Source organism: Anguilla rostrata, chromosome 15 (assembly GCF_018555375.3).
Source record: "Anguilla rostrata isolate EN2019 chromosome 15, ASM1855537v3, whole genome shotgun sequence".
NCBI classification, from domain to species: Eukaryota; Metazoa; Chordata; class Actinopteri; order Anguilliformes; family Anguillidae; genus Anguilla; species Anguilla rostrata.
This window is the reverse complement of record NC_057947.1, coordinates 651,140-664,598: the sequence shown is the minus strand read 5'-3', so window position 1 is coordinate 664,598 and position 13,459 is coordinate 651,140. Positions and strand designations below refer to the sequence as shown.

General features: G+C 42.7%; 2 long non-coding RNA genes across 2 annotated transcripts; one reads left to right on the top strand and one right to left on the bottom strand.

Moving 5' to 3' along the window:
• Positions 1-70: 70 nt before the first annotated feature.
• On the bottom strand, positions 71-2,259 carry LOC135240739 (uncharacterized). Its single transcript, XR_010325769.1, has 3 exons — positions 1,952-2,259; positions 220-1,800; positions 71-92 (listed from the first exon to the last, which is right to left on the bottom strand). It is a non-coding gene; the product is annotated as an uncharacterized LOC135240739 (long non-coding RNA).
• An 11-nt stretch (positions 2,260-2,270) lies between these two features.
• On the top strand, positions 2,271-10,478 carry LOC135240740 (uncharacterized). Its single transcript, XR_010325770.1, has 2 exons — positions 2,271-2,635; positions 10,341-10,478. It is a non-coding gene; the product is annotated as an uncharacterized LOC135240740 (long non-coding RNA).
• Positions 10,479-13,459: the final 2,981 nt, after the last annotated feature.

The window sequence follows — 13,459 nt, the reverse complement described above, 5'->3', positions numbered from 1 at the left end:
GCGAAGCCGGCCTTAATCAGCCTTCTCTCGCTGAGCAGCTTGTGCAGGCGATTGAGTAGCCGGCTGACCCTTCCTCCGCCCCTGGACTAGAGCTTCGTGCGGTTCTCCGCCGACAGACCGGCGGACTGACCCGGCTCCTCCGCCCCTGGACTGGAGACCGGGTTCCCCCCTGACTAACCCGTTCGCCGGACTAGACCCGGTTCTCCCCCTGGACTAGACCGGGTTCCTCCGCCCCTGGACTAGACCCGGCGGCTCCGCCCCTGGACTAGACCCGGTTCCTCCACCCCTGGACTAGAGCCCTCATGCCTTATGTATATAGTTTGTACTTTGCACTCATTTGTATTTGCATATAACATATATACATATAACATTTAACTCATGTACATAGTTTGCCGTGTTGCTCTGATTTGTTTGCATTTGAAAATTTACATTGTTCTATTTATGTATATAGTTTGCTTTTTTATTTGCATTGTTTGTTAAATAAACTGTTTTGTTACTTGTTACACATGCATTTTCATGATGGTTTCCTATTTCAAGGGCTTTAGCATTTAATTTAACAAATAGTAAATCCTGATAACCTTTAAAAAAAAAACAGTTTGACAAAAACATGGGGGTACATTTATATGTGGAAAGATAGTACAAAAGATTTATGTTCAATACAATTTACAACATGTTAAATACACATGACAGGAAAGACAAAATTAATATTTAGCTATTCAAGTAGTGCATCAGACCCTCTCGTACATCCCTGCCCTCCTCCTCTACACCCTCTAACAGTGCCACCACAGGCTCTGCTGCTGCTGCTGCTGCTGCAGGTGCATCCCACTCATTGTCATAGGCCTCTCCCTGACTCTCGCAAAGGTTATGCAGAGCACAGCAAGTCAGCACCATAGATTTCACCAGTTTGACATCACAGTCATTCCTTTTCATGAGGCAACGCCACCTTCCCTTCAGTCTACCAAAAGCATTTTCAACCACTACTCGTGCTCTGCAGATTTTCTTATTGTAGATCTGCTGTTCTGCTGTCAGCTGTCCAGTGTCAGGGAATGGTGTTAAGAGCCAGTTCTGCAAGGGATAGGCAGAGTCTCCTAGGATGTAGTAACCAATATTCACCCCACCAATGTTCCTGGTGTAAGCTGGAAAGTGGTTGCCACGGCTGGCCAAATCCCACAATGTGGACAGTCTCAGAACCTGAGCATCATCCAAGCTCCCAGGCAGTCCTGCAAACACATTCCAGAAAAGTCCCTTTCCATCTACAACACCTTGAAGGATGATGGAGTGCCACCCATTACGGTTTAAATAGTCACAGTGGTACTCCTGTGGTGCCAAGATGGGTATGTGTGATCCATCAATAGCACCAATACACTGTGGGAGCCCCCACATGTTCTCAATGTAGGCAGCCATTTCTTCAAACTTCTCCTGGTCTGGGAAACGAATTTGTTCCGGTACCAACAACGTCTCTGCAGCAGCACTGAACTCTTGCACACACCGGCACACAGTTGTTATGCTTACTCCGAAAAGATGGCCGACGCTTCTGTACTCGGAGCCGGTCGCAAGCTTCCACAGTGCGATGGCCACTCTCTTCTTTAGAGGTACACACCCGCGGAAGTTTGTGTCCTGTCTCTCCATCACTGGACGCAGTTTGTTGCACAGGTAGATAAATGTTTCCTCGGACATTCTGAAGTTCTGCAGCCACTGAGTGTTAGTGAAGCCGGGAACAATCACATCCCACCACTCGGTAGCTCGGTTGAACGCCCAAACAGACGGTCGGCGGCGGCGACTTTGCAAATAGTGAAAGATCTGAAATACACATACACAGCATACGCATTTTAATACGTAACAGTGGTAGCTAAAAGTTCATTAAATACTTTGTAATACTGGACTGTTAGTTAGTATATAGTGACTGTGACCCTAAACACATATGCTAACGTTAGCTACCAGGTTAGCTTACCATCTTGCGTCGCCTTTGAGAAACCAGAGTCGTCTCGTCGTCTGAACTCTGATGTAAGATTTCCCAAACTCTCCTGTTTTTTTCAGCAGTCTTTTGTCTTACTGCCTTCAGCCTCTTCTGAAACAAAATGTGTCTCCTCGTTGTGACAAACAGCCACATACCGAGAATCAAGAACACCATCCCTTCAATATCCTCCATTGTTCCTGTGTGTCGCGTTGCAGATGACGTCACGGCAGTTTCGGCGGCGTCGCTATGACGACCAGCCACATCGACGGGGGTATTTGCAGTTTAAAACAAAATACCTGGTACCAAAAGCAATTTGAATCTCTTTTCCAAAAGTACGACGGAGTATTAGGGCCACATTGAGGAACCCCCCCCCAGTCTGCGATTGCAATGTCGGTCTGCTCACTCCAGCCAGCTGACAAAAGTTGGCAACCCTGGTCATAATATTTCAAGAACAAAAGACGTAATATTACGAGAATAAAGTCGTAATTTTACGAGAAATATCATAATATTGCGAGAATAAAATCGTAAAATGTAGAGAGAAATTTTTTTTTAGGAAAATATATTACCAGCAACCAACAAAACGGGCGAGAGGACAGTCTAATAATGGCAGCGTGAGCCTGCTTCTGGCTGTTTGTCTCAGGCGTCGTGCCGTATAATGCCACACACATCAGTCAACAGGTAACTTTACTTAATCATCTTATCATTAAACGTTTGATAAATGCGGGTTTGCTTGTTGAGCAAACACAAGTTCACAGCTTCGTTACTCGTTATTTAACGCTACTTCCAAATACGTTAGCTAAATTATGCTAATTTGTGTAGGCTAACTTACATCAACATTGGACAACTTAGCCCAGACGTGTTCCTCGTGTATTACAATTTCATCGAATGTATGATACAAAGAAATGAACTCAGGCTACGGTCAACGTTTGTTGTCATTGCTTGCCCAAAATGAGCAAGACAAATCATGGTATCGTCGTATCCTATCTGCCATGAGCATTAAGAGTTACAATAAATTATAAAACGGGTAGCTCAAATAAAGCAATCTGATTGGTTCATAGCCGTGGTATATTAACCATATACCACGGCTATGATGTTTAATTCCTTTGCACAATTCAGTATCACTCCGCGTCTGAGGAAGGAAAATTAAACAAAAAAAACTGGAGTCCAGTTTAAATTGGAGTGTGTCTATTACTTTCATATTGCCATACTTGGTGGCCGTTTATAAAAGCAATAGCTCACTTCAGGCCGTGATTAATTCATTATAAAGGGACACCTTGTGTTACCCTCCCTTTTTCAATGTCCAATTTCGCAAGTGATGCCAACGCTGAATCACGGTTCTAGTTAGGCTACTGGCTTCATTTAGGAATGCCAACCATACCGCAAAATATGTAGTCGTCCCTTATTTTGACAGTACAATAGGTGCTACGGGACGCATTTTCATCCGTATCTTTGTAAACGATTGCGTTTATATTAACCACTGTTTTGAATACAATTCAATAGATAGCTAGCCGGGATAACAAGTATGTCGTGAGACCATTCTGAGCTAAAACCCAGAATTTTAATATTGGCTAGGGACAAGTGACGGTGAACCTATCATAAAGCTAACTGGCATTCAAACCCGGTTTGGGTCTTGGAGAAGCGTTATGTCTGCGAGACCGCAGCATTTTAAAAAGGAAGACGGCTAGGGAGATTAATTTGATTGAGTTATGGTTTCATGCAGTTTTCTTAAATAATGTAGTGTAAAAAAATGACCAACATTGGTGCTAATTGTATGGTATAAAATGAGAAGGAACTATTTTTCTCGATGGAATCGTTGTTTTCATAGAATTAACAACCAGAGGTTTTTGCTTAACAATGGTGGAAATAGAACGACCAACCAGAGTTTTTGAATAACAACGGTCCAAATAGAACTACCAACCAGAGTTTCGCTTTACAACGGTAAAATAATTGTACTTTGCACAATTCAGTATTTAAAAACTATTTAAATTGGAGTGTGTCTATTAGCCTACGTTCATACTGCCATACTTGGTGACCGTTTTATAATAGCTCTCTTCAAGCAGTGATATATGGTTATTATATCACAGCTAAGGGGTTGTCGACAACGCCAATTAGCTGTGATATAATAACCATATAGACGCTTTCATCGGACGCACGCGCATTGCCAAGGTTATGCGCTTGGCCCTAAGTTAACTTCCGGTCTGTGTTCGTTTATTATTGGGTTTGTGTTTACTGGCTAATATGGCACCAATTACAAACGGAGTGAAAGTTAAACTGATGAGCAGACTGACGTTGGGCTCAGGTTGTTGTGCTGTGGGGTGCAACCTGGAACAAATGCCATTTCGAAAATTTGTAAAAATACATTTAACTTTGTAACCCAACTAGGGAATTGTGAAACGAATTGCTTGAATCCCTGGAATTATTATAGCTGGTGCTTGCCCATTGTTACTTTGTATTTTTGAGAAATAACTGGACATCGTTATCTATTAAAATGTAAGTCCTGTAAAAATACACATAATAAACTGTATAAATAAATAAACCAACTTCATACATACACATTTAGTAATACTATAATACAGCCTTATTTACTATATCAACTTTAAGACAAGCAACACGCTCGTAATTATCTCATCGTGACCCATTAAAGCCAACAATGGCGCAGACGTTGCTTCACACTTTCAAACTGCTTTCCCAACGGCTATTTTGCGTCCTGCGACTTGAGTTACAACAGTGAATATGTACGGATTCCTAGACGTGCTGATAGCGACCACCCTTTCTCATATTAACCTCAAATACGCAAGACAGGACACTTATACAGTATGCTAGCAAATTTATGTTAAGTTCCATTCATTTAGGGTTGAGGATACGCGTCCCCTTAGCAACCAAAAGCTAGCGCTGGACCACCTCTGACTTATTTGCCGGCACAGAATAGAAATCGTGATTTGAAGTGTTGAAAAAATAACCATGGGAGGATAACAAGGACATTTTTTCCTACTTAACTAGGTACAGGTTGTTACCGATATTTCACCTATTTCATATATAGTTGCAAATCAGTTTACGTTTTCCTGTCTGTCGAACGAAGGTGGTCGAATAGGTGCTCTCACTGTAGCACTGACTTTGTTTCAGGTAACAAACTCATGATAAGCGATAGCTAATAGCTAGCTGACCAGTAACAAGCCTTCAATAGTTATGAACAATTAGCTAACTAAATTGATTGTAGCTAGCTAGCTAGCTAGATAAACGTAGCTAACATTGTATAAATTATACACAGAAACGTTAGATCAATGCTAGTAGTTGATACGCTATAGCTACGTTTTGAACGAACATTGTGATACCTGTTTCCAATGACTTGACATTACATTGCCTGATCATTTTTTGTTGTGATAACCTAGCAAGATGACCCAAACTATTAGAGCCACAATGTTTTTCCATCAATGCATGCTATACAAATAAATACCTATAGTAATTGCATTGGCTACACATGCTGCCCAGCACTAGCCCCATTTTGCGTCTCATGTAATCATCGTTTTTAAGCAATGTAATATAAAGAGTGCACGTTTTACACAAGAATGTGCATGTAACCAGAATAGTTATGGATTATGCAAGGAATGTATGATGCTCCGCAAGGTGCAATACTGTCAACAGTTATCTGTTTCTGTCGCTTGTTTTTCTGGTAGTGTAACGTTATCGCATTTGAGTTTGGCCAAGTAACGGTTCTTTTCTTCGACTGGTAACCCCAAATAATACTGGCTTGACATAGTTTTAACTAGCTAGCTAACATAATTTACTTGTTATTTATTTTGCTTGTTATCAGAAATAGTCTAAAGAGACTCTGTTGTTATTGATTGTCTGCTGAAGTCTGCCGGAAGTTCAGTTAGGGCCAGAACAACGCACATGCGCAGTAACGTTTGTTTATGTTGTTACCGTTGAAAACGTCTATAATCTCCCACAGATTTAACCCTTTCCTCTGCCCTTTGTGCTGCTGCTCCTTGCAGCATTTTGCCTGGATGGCGAGCAGTGGCGAAGTGGTTAATCACCTCCAATGCCTCTTTTCCACCAACGCGAACCTAGTTCTGGTTCTGGGCTGGAGCTAGTGCTGGCTCGCAGTTGGTTCAACTTGCGAACCTTCTACAAACTGGTTTGCTTTTCCACGAGTTAGAGAGCCACGTCATTACGTCACTGTATACGTCTCCGCTTTCCCAGCAACATTGCTACCTATTAAAATGTATGTCCTGTAAAAATACACATAATAAACTGTCTAAATGTAAAAAAATAAAATTAAAAAAAACCACAACTTCATATATATACATTGTTATATTATTATCGCCTTATTTAGTCGCTCTAGTTTTTCGCGATTCGGAATTTTCGGAATTGAACACAACATCAAAATGCCGCATTTTCCCCAACGCTGCATAATTTGTAAAAATAATTTGCCGTTTTAGGAATTGCAGCGTCGGGGAAAATGCCGCATTTTGTTTGAGTTGTGTTGAATTCCGAAAATTCTGAATTGCGAAAAACTCGGAATTATCTCATCGTATCCCATTAAATCCAATGGCACAGACGTTGCTTCATAATTTCAAACTGCTTTCCTAACGGCTATTTTGCATCCTGCAACTTGGGTCAAAGCAGTGAATATCAGATTCCTAGACATACTGATAGTGACCACATCGCAAGACAGGACACTTAAACTGTATGCTAGCAAATTTATGTAAAGTTCCATTCATTTATATAGGGAGGTCGATACATGTCCCCTTAGCAACCAAAAGCTATAGCGCTGGACCACCTCTGACTTATTTGCTGGCACAGAAAAAAATCGTGAAAGTACTGAAAAAATAATCACTGGAGGATAACAAGGACATTTTTTCCTACATAACTAGGTACAGGTTGTTACCGATATTTTGCCTATTTCATATACACTCACCGGCCGCTTCATTAGGTGACAGGAGTGGCACCCGGTGTGGTCTTCTGCTGCTGTAGCCCATCTGCTTCAAGGTTTGACGTGGTGTGCGTTCAGAGATGCTCTTCTACATACCTCGGTTGTAACAAGTGGTTATTTGTTTTACTGTTGCCTTTCTATCAGCTCAAACCAGTCTGGCCATTCTCCTCTGCCATCAACTAGGCATCAATCTTCGCCCAGAGAACTGCCGCTCATTGGATATTTTCTCTTTTTCGGACCATTCTCTGTAAACCCTAGAGATGGTTATGCCTGAAAATCCCAGTAGATCAGCAGTTTCTGAAATAGTCAAACCAGCCCACCTGGCACCAACAATCATGCCACGTTCAAAGTCACTTAAATCACCTTTATTCCCCATTCTGATGCTTGGTTTGAACTTCAGCAGATCGTCGCTTCCTATCTTGCAGATAGGTCCTACCAGGTCACCTGGAGGGGGTCTGCCTCTGCTTCTCATCCCCTTGTTTACGGGAGTGCCTCAGGGATCTGTACTGGGTCCTCTGCTGTTCTCCTTATACACCAGATCTCTTGGTTCAGTTATTAATTCACATGGCTTCTCCTACCATTGTTATGCAGATGACACACAACTTTCCCCCCCTTGGCCACACAGGTCAATGATAAGATATCTTCCTGCCTGGCTGACATCTCCACCTGGATGGCCAGCCACCATCTGAAGCTCAACCTCAACAAAACTGAGCTGCTCTTCTTCCTGTGCAAGACCTCCTTACTTCGTGAGCTCTCAATCACGGTTGATGGCACCACAGTGACTGCCTCTCACTCTGCCAAGAGCTTGGGGGTGGTCCTGGATGACCAACTGGACCTCAAGGAGCACATCAAGGCAACATCACGGTCCTGAAGATTCCTTCTGTACAACATCAGAAGGATTCGACCATACCTGACGATGCACTCCACCCAGCTGCTCGTCCAGGCTACGGTGACCTCTCGCCTTGATTACTGCAACTCTCTCCTTGCAAGCCTGCCAGCTTGTGCCATACAGCCACTACAGATGATTCAGAATGCCACTGCCCGACTCATCTACAACCTTCCCAAATTCTCCCACGTCACTCCTCTGCTGCAATCACTCCACTGGCTACCGGTTGCTGCCAGGATCCGGTTTAAAGCACTGACCCTTGCCTACACTGCTGCCAACAGGACAGCCCCCATCTACTTGCAGGACATGACTCGATTCTATGTGCCTGCTCGATCACTCCGCTCTGCGGCAGCAGGGCGCCTTGTAACCCCTCCAACCCGCCCAAAGGGATCACAGAGCTTCTCCACCCTAGCTCCCCAGTGGTGGAACGAACTCCCCGTCCCCCTCCGAACCTCCCTCTCACTACCCATCTTCCACCATGGCCTGAAGACTCATCTCTTCAGACTATACCTAGACTAACCACCACCACTCTGTATATTTCACTCTAAATCTCCCCCCCCCCTTTCATGACACTTGTTACATGTTGCCTCATCCCAGCACTTTTTGGTCATTTGTATTTGTCCTAATACTGTAGCTTATTCTTCTGCCTAGTTGGCTTTGCAGAGGTTATGTCTGAATAGTGTTCACTGTGTGAACTAAACTGTGTTCTTGGCTAGAAATAGCTGTACAAAATAAGTATTGTACCTTACTGAACCTGTGTTTAGCAGTTGTCTATGACCATGAAATGCACTTTTTGTACGTCGCTTTGGATAAAAGCGTCTGCCAAATAAATGTAATGTAATGTCTTGACCATGTCTACATGCCTAAATGCATTGAGTTGCTGCCACGTGATTGGCTGATTAGATATTTGCGTTAACGGGTGCAGTTTGCAGTTGAAGGTAGGTAGACCTAATGAAGTGGCCGGTGAGTGAATAGTTGCAAATCAGTTTACGTTTTCCTGTCTGTCGAAGGAAGGTGGTCTTACTCTACCTGGTGGTCACAAAGTTTTAGTTGGTCTCATTTATCACGATAATCCCGCCCTCAGCCCCTGATGTAAACGGTTCTTGGTTCTAGACATTACATTACATTACATTACAGGCATTTAGCAGACGCTCTTATCCAGAGCGACTTACACAACTTTTTACATAGCATTTTACATTGTATCCATTTATACAGCTGGATATATACTGAAGCAATGCAGGTTAAGTACCTTGCTCAAGGGTACAACGGCAGTGTCCTTACCTGGGAATCGAACCTGCGACCTTTCGGTTACAAGCGCAAGGACCAGCTAAGAGTTGGTGCCACTTTTGAACCAGTTTTCCTGGCCGAGAGCCGGTTCTTTTGCTGTTGAAAACGGAAGAACTGGTTCGTAATTAGGCACCGGCTCCAAACCGGCCCTCGAAATGCCTTTGTGGAAAAGGGGCACAAGTAGAGCCGGTGGATGAGATCATTCTCCTGCACTCTTCCTGAGAGGCAGGTACTATGCTATTTTCTTAGGATAAAAACCTGGGGAGGTTCTGCTTTGCAGAGAAATTGAGCAGATGTGTGGGTTGGAAGCTCCCACACATTGCATTGGGATTTTAAAACCCAACTCATAAGAAATGTGTGTAATGCTGCACCTACATGCTCCTGAGCAGCTGCGATAGAGCCAGCATGCTCGCTTCAGCCTCTAGCACTGAGGGGTATGTGTGTTGGGAAAAGGCTGCTGGAGCTGGAGAAACGTCTTCCTGCAGATACGAAAGATACTTTTGCATGCTTACGCTCCAATCCTGATTCTGTCTAGTCCACTATGATGTCATATAACCAGAAGAGGGTTTTGGATAGCTTAGGATATGACAGAAGGTTTGATTCAGAGTCAGCAGGCTGAGGAGATCTACAGGAGGAGTTTGAGATGAATTCATTAGCTAACATGTGAAACCACTCCCTCCACCTGCCATACCACAAGTGCAGTTTTCTAAAAATAATCTATTGTCCTCCATGACTAAATAAAAAAAAAATGTAGAAAATGGTTTAGAAGTTTGAAGGGCTCGTTGCAGGCAATTTTGGGTGAACAATTTAAAAGTTACTTACTGTTCAGTATAATCACTAGATTGATTGACCGCAATTCACCATTACTCTAGAATTCTGTTTTTTCATTGCTAAAATAGCCACTATTTGGGCAAACCCAGGGTAATATGGGTGTATTAACTTTCTGGCTAGTTTGATACTGTATATGTGGTAGTGATATTTCTCATGAGCAAACAGAAAAAAGCAGTTTCTTAAAACACTAAATTTAATATTGTCTGTGTTCCCCCCTCCAGCCCCACACCAGAGTCTGGTCTCTTTCCTGGGCCTCCACTGAGGCCTAGAGGGGATGGACAGGGGGTGTTCAGTTGGGGGCAGCAGTATTTTTGGCCAATCAATTAAGATTAAGTTAACCTTAAAACAATCTAACTTTCCTTCTTCAAACAGCTGAGGTTGAAATAAGATGTTATTGTCCACGTGGGAGGATTGTCATGTGACTGATGCCTTTTATGCTCTTTCAGATGCAGCGTTGCCTGGCAGCTGACATGCCAGGGATTCTCAGCCCCAGGGAATGGTCTGAGATTGTTTCTCTGTCCAGTAATAAAACCTGTTGCTTTTTTCCCAAACATTTTATCAGAATAAAAATTTCATGAATTAAACTGTCCAGGATTCATGTTTTTCATACAAGCAGATTTCATAGTCTTTGTTTTATATGCTTTGAAAATTGGAGCCTAATTTTCATTTTGTGGACCAAAACTCTGTAGTTATCCTCCGCTGATACTGTTCAAAGAGGTAATATGTGCTCTGAACACACAAAGGGGTGCCCCTTGCCACCGGTACTATTTGCACTGGTAATTGAAAGCCTGTCTGCTCTCTGTACTGTAATCAGCAAGTGCAGGATTCTACCCAGAAGGACATGAAACATAGCTCTCCTTTACATAGACCGTCTTCTTCTGTGTCTCAGATGCCTCTTTTCACACTAGCCTGGCTGTTTCTGAATTAGTTAATTCTCTACATAATCTGAATTTCAACAAGAGTAAATTGTTCCAGATGAATGGCCATGAATCAATGACTCAGTATACAGGATTTCCATTTAAGATGGTGAAGATTCACTTATCTTATAATATCAACCAAGGTATAAATTGACTTTTTAACATCAGTTGAAAGTAAAATGAATGTGATCCCTAAATCATGCTGCCTTTCCAGTCAGTCATAATCGTCATGCCGAATCATTTTTAAACATTTTGGTTCCTTTGCTCCTTTGCTTGATTGTTTGTCCGTTACAATCAGTACAATCATTTTCCCCAAATAGTGGCGAACTGATGCGGGTCTGTGGAAAAGTTTGCCTCCGGTAATGTTTTCCGGTGCACGTTTCAGACCACGACTGGCCAAAACACTCTGATTGGTTGGGAAAATACAACTATGGTTGTCTCCTTCGTTTATGCCTAGAAAGTCAAGGCATCGGCCAGGCTCTATTGGACTGTGAAGTGAAGTGGAGAACTGGGCAGGTGTCTTGGTGAGTGACCAGCGTTAGCTTATAGATATTTAAGCCATAGCTCACGACAGGCCATGGTATATGGTTATTGTATCATAGCTAAGGGGCGTTGTTCGGGCAGACGTGAAGCGGAGGGCCGACAGTCCCTTAGCTGTGATATAATAACCATATATCACGGCCTGAAGTGAGTTATTGCTTTTATAAAACGGTCACCAAGTATGGTAATATGAAAGTAAGACACTCTCCAATTGAAATAGTTTTAAAACGTTTTTTGCGGAGTGATACTGAATTGTGCAAAGGAATTAGACGTCATAACTGTGGTAGGCCTATGGTTAAAATACCACGGCTATGAACCAATTAGATTGCTTCATTTGAGCTACCCGTTTTATAATTAAGCAATAGCTCACGAGAGGCCGTGGTATATGGTTTTTATATCACAGCTAAAGTAGGCAGTATACTTTGTATGAAGTATAACTTTTTGAGCAAAACGAAGCAATCAGAACAACTGACGAACAAAAAGACAGTGTTGTGTGTTCGTACGGTGCAGTGTGCGACGGCCTCCAGGGGTTACGTCACGGTTGAGAGTTTAGAGGGCTGAATTCACATGCTAATGTACGGAGAGTCAACGCCAATCTCTCTTCTGTAGAGATGGGAATTCTGTGAGCTCCCGCATGTTTGATGAATGGTGCTACTCGTTTCAGCAAGTCATCAAAACGCCTAGCGCACATTTGGAAATAAGAGAAAGTGGAGCCCCGGGTCTAAACTCGCATTTGCCGAATGTACAGACAAAACTCTCCATTCTCCGTCCTCCTCTGATTTAGAGGGCAAATGTGCCATCTTCTTCACCTTTTCTTCTTCTTTTGCATAGCTAGATTAACTAAAGCCACTTTAAACTTTTTGTTTTGTGTTGTGATCTCACGTAGCCCTTCTCTTTATACATCCATGGCGTAGCCATGAGACGGAGGTCTGGTTGAGATTCCAGCCCCGGTTAATAGCTGCCTCGTAATTATTCACGCCCCAGTGAAGTGGAGTGACTTTAAACGGTGCGGTGTTCTCATTGAGTATACCGACAACAGTGTTCGTGGGCATTTTCACCGGTGGTTCTCAATCCTGAAGTTCTTTCTTCTTACTTAGTATACTGCCAGCTTTAGTGTGTGTTAGTGTATGTGGGGAACTAAGGCTCAGGACCAGCTGAGTGAGGGGATTGTTTGCTTTGCTCAACTCTTGGTATTGCAGGGCTTTGTATTGATGTGAGTGGCGGTCGCTTTGTTTTAGGTGCTTCCAAAATTGATTGACCTTTTTTGTATTTTGATAAGTAATGGGTATTGGCCTAATTCTGCCCTGTATGCATTGTTTGTTGTGTTTCTATGTAATTTCAGGATATGTTTACAGATTTCTGCATGCAGGGTTTCAGTTGGATGTTTGTCCCATTTGCCAAATTCTTGACTGATGAGTGGACCCCACACTTCACTGCCATAAGAGCAATTGGTTCAATTACAGCTCCGAAGATTTTAAGCCAAATTCTAATTGGAATCTCTACAGAAATTTGTCGTTTTATGGCGTAGAATGCCCTGAGTGCTTTCTCCCTTGGTTCATTCACTGCAGTGTTGACGTTTCCTGTAGAACTGATTTGTAGCCCTAAATAATTGTAATTTGAGGAATGTTCAATGTAATGTGTTCCTAACATGAATTTGTGTTTTGTTCCCTGAGATCTGGATCTTTTTTGGAATGTCATAATTATAGTTTTGTTAAGGTTTACTGCCAGGGCCCAGGTCTGGCAGTATTGTTCTAGCAGATCTAGGCCTTTCTGTAACCCCTGTTCACTGGGGGAAAGGAGAACCAGGTCAGCTGCATAGAACAGGCACTTGATCTCTGAGTTGTGTAGAGTGAGACCAGGCACTGCAGCTTTTTTTAGTATGTTTGCCAATTCATTAATATAAATATTGAAAAGAGTTGGGCTAAGGCTGCAGCCCTGTCTCACTCTACGCTCCTGAGAGAAGAAATTTGTTCTTTTGTTGCCAATTTTTATGCCGCATTTGTTCCCTGTATACATTGATTTTATTAGATCATAGGTTTTACCCCCTACACCACTTTCAATAATTTTGTAGAATACCCCTTGATGCCAAATAGAATCAAATGCTTTTC